Below are 6,778 nucleotides of genomic sequence, written 5' to 3' on the forward strand. Positions count from 1 at the left end.
TGCAGTTCCTCTTATTGAAGCCGATAGATTTGAGCTAAAGCCCGCAATGTTTCAGATGCTTCAGACCGTAGGGTATTTTCATGGGCTTTCACCAGAAGATCCCCATCGCCACCTACGGTATTTCATGCAAGTAGCTGATTCGTTTAAGGTACAAAAAGTTAGTAAGAAGGCTATGCGCCTGAAGTTATTCCCTTACTCTTTGAGGGATACTACTGGAGCATGGTTAGATTCCTTACTTGCCGAGTCTATCACCTCATGGAATGACTTAGCTGAGAATTTTTTATGCAATATTTCCCATCATCCAAAAATACAGAGCTTAGGAGCAAAATCAATAATTTTCATCAACTCCCTAGACAGTCCTTGAGTGAGTCATGGGAGAGATTTAAAGAACTGCTCCAGAAGTGCCCTCATCATGGAATCCCACGGTGCATTCAAATAAAGACGTATTAAAATTGTTTGAATGATGCTACACAGTTGATGATAGATGCTTCAGCTAACAGAGCATTATTATCAAAGTCGTATGCTGAAGCCTTCGAATTTTGGAAAGAATCTCACACAATAAGCACCAATTGTCAAAGTCAGGGTTGCTTCAGCAAATACATCTAAGGGATTAGAGGATGATGTCGTGGCAGATTTAAATTCAAAAATTTCAAAGCTAGCAGACATTGTGATGATGAGCATATCGCACTCAGATACCGGAGGATCCAAGGCTAAGGTAAATAGTGTGCAGAATGTTTCATGCCCTTATTGCGAAGTAGAGCATCATTTTGAGGATTGCCGGGTAACCCAGCTTCAATGTTTTATTTGGGTAATCAACAGCTAAACAGGGGAAATATCTATGGAAACACCTACAATTCGAGTTGGAGGAATCACCCTAATTTTAGCTGGGGCAGAAATCTATTAGGGCAGAATGCTGGAGCAACTGGAACCAGTAATGCTCCAGAATATCATCAGAAGGTGCATTATCCACTTGAATCTTCTGGGCAGAATCAACAGGTCGTTCCAAAGCATTGTGAGGCTATGACCTTGTAGGATATGTTTAAAGCATATATGGTAAAGAACAAGGCTTATATGGTGAAGAATGATACTATTGTTCAAAGTCTAGCTGCTTCATTGAGGAATATGGAGGAGCAAATAGGTCATCTAGTGATAAGACTTGATTTAATGCTAAAAAGTGTAGGTTTGCATGCTTAAGTAACTTATATTTGGGATGAAAATGTATGTTCATGCATATAATTTAGGAAAATTGTGCATAATTTGTGATTAGGGACTTTGGAATTCAGTTATAGGTAAATGAAGGCTAATTTGGGTAAATATGCTTATTTTGTAAGGAAAAGTGAAGATTTATGATCACAATGCGTCAGACACATCGCAGGACAAGAAATTCTAGTTTACTAGAGGAATGAGCCAGCCAAGTTACGTTGAAATTACAGCTTCACAATGCTTCAGCCACATTTGATGCCTAGATTGTCAAAACGGGAATAACAACTTTTGACCAAGTAATTGGTCCAAGATTTGTTATTAGTTCCTAAAATCTCTACAACCTCATATGCTTCCAACCTCCCATGCATTTCTCAACATCTTGTTACCTCCATGGCCTATAAAAGGAGCTTCAAAGCATCACTTCAAGACATCTCATTTTTTCATGCTTTGCTTTTTCTATCTAATTCTAGTCAACTTGAGCTTCTAAGTTTTAATTACAGTTTTAAGTTTTGTTCTTCCTTTATTGTTTTTAAAATTATTTTTTCTATTTATTTCATTTCAATTCTATTTGTTCAAAGTTTGTACTTTCCTTTCCATTTCAATGAAAATGCATTACTTTGTTACCTTCTCTTGTTTTGTCATTTATTTTACTTCCATGAGTAGCTAAATTATTTCTTCAACCATCCTACGAATGTTTTAGTTCTTATCACTATAAATGACATCTATCAGTGAGCATGACGTATTACGCTCTCTTTGCTTATCTTGATTGATACAATTTATCCAGTTGATTTTCTTGTTGGCCACTTGTTTAAATCACATTAGTTTGAATTTAATTCTGAAAAGGTTAGAGTCAAACAGATTTCATCAAGGTAAAACGGGAAGTTACTTAGAAATAAGAACTAAAACAAGATCCTAGACATAGGCTCTCTTACCCGTTAAACGAGTTGGCATTTAATTTTATTTAGGATTCTAGAGTTGCATAGACATATGTAAACACTAGCCTAAACTTCTAATGAAACCAAAAGCGGTATGGAATAGGAGTTGAACCAGTTTACATAAATTGAGTGTCATTACGGGCATATTTGGTAGGTTTAATTCATCATTTTAGAATTAAAACAGTAGTAGGGGGTTGGCCTTTTAAATTCTATTATTTTCGTGTGATTTTCATGTTCAACCAATCTCACCAATTTTTATCACAAATCTGATTGCTCATTCCAACAGTTTACAAAATCAATTTTAAAAGAAAACTAGTCCCTGTGGAGACGAACTTGGAATATTTCCAGATTATTACTTGTGACAGTGTGCACTTGCACTTAACCTTTAGCTATTAAGCTGAGGCACAACAACCAGCCACATAATTGAAGAGTCGCCCACGAGGAGTGCTTCCTAGTGACACTGAACAACCAAAAAGATATGGGAAGAAGCAATGTAAGGGCATTACATTGAGAAGCTGGAAGACATTGTCTCCTACCCATCCAAATTCTCCAGGAATCCATGATAAATTAAATCAAGAAGAAGAATTGAGGCAGATAGGACACCCATGATCATGCCAGTTAAAAAAAGGACAAACTTCAGGCAGTTAGTGAATATTGAGCAGATAGTGGATCCACAAGGCAACACAAGCGAAGAGGACAACCAAGTTGCTAAGACAGACAATGCTTGAACATCCGTGTCCAAGGCAGCTGACAAGCCGAAGCATCCAGAACAGGCCACTGCTCCAGCAACCATAACAAAATATGTTCCTACACTACCCTACCTAAAAAGGCTGCAGAAAAAAGAATCAAGATGGGCAGTTTAAATGATTTCTTGAGGTACTGAAGCAGATACATATTAATATACCATTAATGGAAGCCTTGGAGTAGATGCCTACATATATGATGTTTTTGAATGATATGCTCACTAATAAGCGTAGGCTGGGAAAGTTTGAAACAGTCTGCTTAACCAAGGCGTGTAGTACAATTTTGACTGTTAAAATACCGGAGAAAATGAAAGATCCTGGAAGTTTCACAATTCCAGTAGCTATTGGAGGTCAAAAAATTGGACAAGCACTGTGTGACTTGGGAGCGAGCATTAACTTAATGCCTTTATCTATTTACAAGAAGCTAGGCATGGGAGAAGCTAGACCTACCACTATAACTCTTCAACTGGCAGACCGTTCCATCACACATCCAGAAGGGAAGATTGAAGATGTATTGGTACAAGTAGATAAGTTTATATTTCCTGCTGATTTTATAATCCTTGACTATGATGCAGATACAAAAGTGCCAATCATCCTTGGTAGACAATTCCTATCATTACTTCGCATATTGTAATGATAGAGCATGACGATGTATGTTGTCTTTATGATTTTAGCATGACGATGTATGCTTTATTTATGGTTTTTGAGCATGATGTTTGTGTGTGTTTGGTGAGGGCTACTTACGAAGTGTATTTTATATACTCACCCCCCCCTCTACAATTGCTGTTTTCAGGCGGAAAGTTCATTGGCGACCACGACGATGACGTGGAGGAGACATGACAGAAGAGGACCATAGGCTGCGTAGTGATGTTAGCTTAGTTTAGGATTAGATGGTTTTTTTTTATTTATGATTGTTTGGCAATAAACTTTGTTTCAAGTGAATTGAGGGGAGATCCCACCTATTGTTTAGACTTGACTCGGAATAAGTGTTTTCTTTTATTTTTCTTTCGTTCATTGAAATCGTTTAGTTGGAATAATGGATGTTGCCTGGTGGTGTTGTCCACGAAGGACGCTTGATTGATAGTTTATAGAATTGATGTTTTATTTATGTTGTAGTTTGATGTATCGAACTGAGTTGGAACTATGTATTTATAACTTGTTCCCAGGGAGTTGTTTATTTCGAATTTAGAAAATAACATTTGACAGAGGAAAATGAATAATGTTACCTAGAATAGTGTAAAAAGTTCTGGGGCATTACATTAGATTTGTTTACTGCTTTGTTTATTATATTTTTTTAGTGTAACGCCCCGCGTTACTCAGGTTAGCTTGCCCCGAGTTCCGGAAAATTTTATAACAAAATGGATTTTTATTTATTGATTTATTGATTTATTTCATTGTTATTTTTAATTGATTCATCAGTGATCTTATTTAATTTAAGTGTGACATCTCGACTAGTGTGTATTGTTACAGTTTTAGTGGTGAGTTAGTAGCGTGTAGTTATTTATCAAGTTACATTTAGTACGGATTTCCATTATGCGACACTTGTTTTGGATCATTGGGCCAATTACGAAACTCTATTATTGGTTTGTTTTAACAAGGAAGGGTTGGGTAAGTGGGCCTTAAACATAAGGAAAAGAACCCAAGCCCAAAGGAGTTAAAAGTTTGAAACAAGAAAAGGGAACCCTAGCCACTTGTTCTCGTTCCTCTTCTCCTTTTCCCCTTTTCCTCTCTTGTTGAAGCCGTCGGCCACACCCCTCCACTCGGACTCTCCCTCTCCGACACAGCAGCACCGACGGCAGCCATCTCCGGCGGACACAGTGGCGGCAGCGGCGGCGGTAGCAGGTGCAGCGTCGAACAGCAGCAGCGCGTGACGGGCGGCGGCGGCGTGCGGCGGGCAGCGGCGGTGTGCGACGATCAGCGGCGGCGCGTGACGTTCGGGCAACTGTAGGTGGCATCGATACACGCGGGGCTGTGTTCGCGGCGTCCTTTCTCCGATTCAACAAGCCTAACGACCTCGAACAACTTAGATCCGTGAAACCCGGTAACTTTTGTTTGACCCACCTTTGTTCGAAGTTAGATTTGGACTACCCACACCCAATCGAAATCAATTTAGAATACCCACACCTAAGCGGGGTTGTTTTGTAGCAAGGGACATTGAAACGAAGCCGTTGGAGATCGTATTGAACGCTTTTCGCTGCTGCAAAAACGTGGACAGCAGCGTATTGGTGGTGTTCGGCGATTATCTACATCCGTTTGAAACCCGATTTACGCTACCCACGTCTTGGCAAGCTAGATCTAATTTACCCACACCTATACGAAGTCGTTTTGCGGTAACGAGCCCCTTTGAACCCTCTTAAAGATGTTTTTTTTGAAGGCTGAATGGTACATTTAAATTGCTGTATTTTTCTGTTTTTATGCTTAGGTGTGAGGCCGACGCAAACTTAAACACGTGGTTGGGTAAGTAGCACCAGGGGGCGAGTGCGTGCGTTATTTAGCGTTAACAAAATGTTCTTGATGCTGTTTTTTTTTTGTTTTTTCTTGTTAAAATAATTTAAATGAGCATGTAAGGATTGTTGGTTTGATTTGTGAATTCTAGCGATCTTGTTGCCGTATTTCTATTATTGAACACTTTTGAGGAAACATGCTTCCTATTCTTGTTGTTGTAGGTGACTAGTAGATTCTGAACTGTTGTAGTTAGAAGTAATTGGCTCATGACGTTTTGCAAATGGGATGTAGATGAAATGCTAGCTTGGTTATACCGATAATTTAATTCATATTGTCTGGTTGTGAGCTGTTGGATGAATTTTGTTTATTACGTGGAAAAGCATGTTTGTAAACGGTGCAGTGATTTAGAATGTGGGAGGTTTACTTGTAGGTGGTCATGGAAGGGTTAGTGAAGTGGTGAAGGGTGAAGGGTAAAGGGACGGGTTGATAGTCCGTTAACCATGGGTGTTCTGACCTGAAAAATGCATATAAATCGATTGGAGGTTCAAAGCCTTGAGTAGTGGCCTTGGGGATAAATGACAAGGCCAGACGTCAAATTTCTGTAAACGTGTATTGGGGTCTTGGGGATAAATGTCAAGGACCAATACGCTGGGAAGTCATCGGTACCTTGGGAATAAACGGCAAGGACCGGTGCACAGTTCAGGCCTTGGGAATAAATGGCAAGGCCGAACGTCAAGTTTCTGGAGAGGAGTATTGAGGCCTTGGGGATAAATGTCAAGGGTCAATACGACTCGAGGAGTTAGGCTTGAGGGATTAAAGAAGAGTGGAGCTTGCGAAGTAGTGGTGTTTGGCCTTGGGAATAAATGGCAAGGTCGGACATCAAGTACTGGAGAAGGAGGAGGTACGGTGACTTGGGAATAAATGTCAGGAGCCGTCATGCCTCGAGAAGTTAAGCGGGGAGTGATAAAGGGGGGTGTTGAGGAAGGTTTAGTACTATGAAACAAGGTGCACCTTCCTTTTCGGTGGCTCAATCGTAAGAACTTCAAAGTTAAGCGTGCTTGGCTTGGAGCAATCTTACGTTGGGTGACCTCCTAGTTGCTTTAATAGGAAGCATGTGAGTGAGGACAAAGCATGCTGGAAGGACTCGTGTTGGTCCGTAGGGGCAGTCTATGCTCGTCTAAGTGGCTTAGAACTTGACGGTGGCGCAGCCAGGTCGCAGGGGAATGCCGGGGCAGAGAGGTGCCGAAACCGGATTCCGAATCCTGGGCCTGGGGCGTTACATTTAGTTACGACACAACACTCATATTTCTTTGTTTTTACACATTTGGTATCTGCAAACATCGTTTAAAATATTATCCAAAGTCCATGTGGATTCGACCTTGTTTCGTACTACAATCGGCAATTTCTTGTATACTTGCACGTGTTGTCAGCACGGTTGTGTGGACGCAACAC

The 6,778-nt window shown here is 40.3% G+C and overlaps 1 non-coding gene across 1 annotated transcript; it reads right to left on the reverse strand.

Moving 5' to 3' along the window:
• Positions 1-312: 312 nt before the first annotated feature.
• Positions 313-419, reverse strand: LOC148213005 (small nucleolar RNA R71). The gene has a single exon (XR_015789572.1). It is a non-coding gene; the product is annotated as a small nucleolar RNA R71 (small nucleolar RNA).
• Between the last annotated feature and the right edge of the window lie 6,359 nt (positions 420-6,778).

Source organism: Momordica charantia, assembly GCF_013281855.1.
Source record: "Momordica charantia cultivar OHB3-1 chromosome 2 unlocalized genomic scaffold, Mcharantia_2.0 BLBB01000002.1, whole genome shotgun sequence".
In the NCBI taxonomy this organism is placed as follows: Eukaryota; Viridiplantae; Streptophyta; class Magnoliopsida; order Cucurbitales; family Cucurbitaceae; genus Momordica; species Momordica charantia.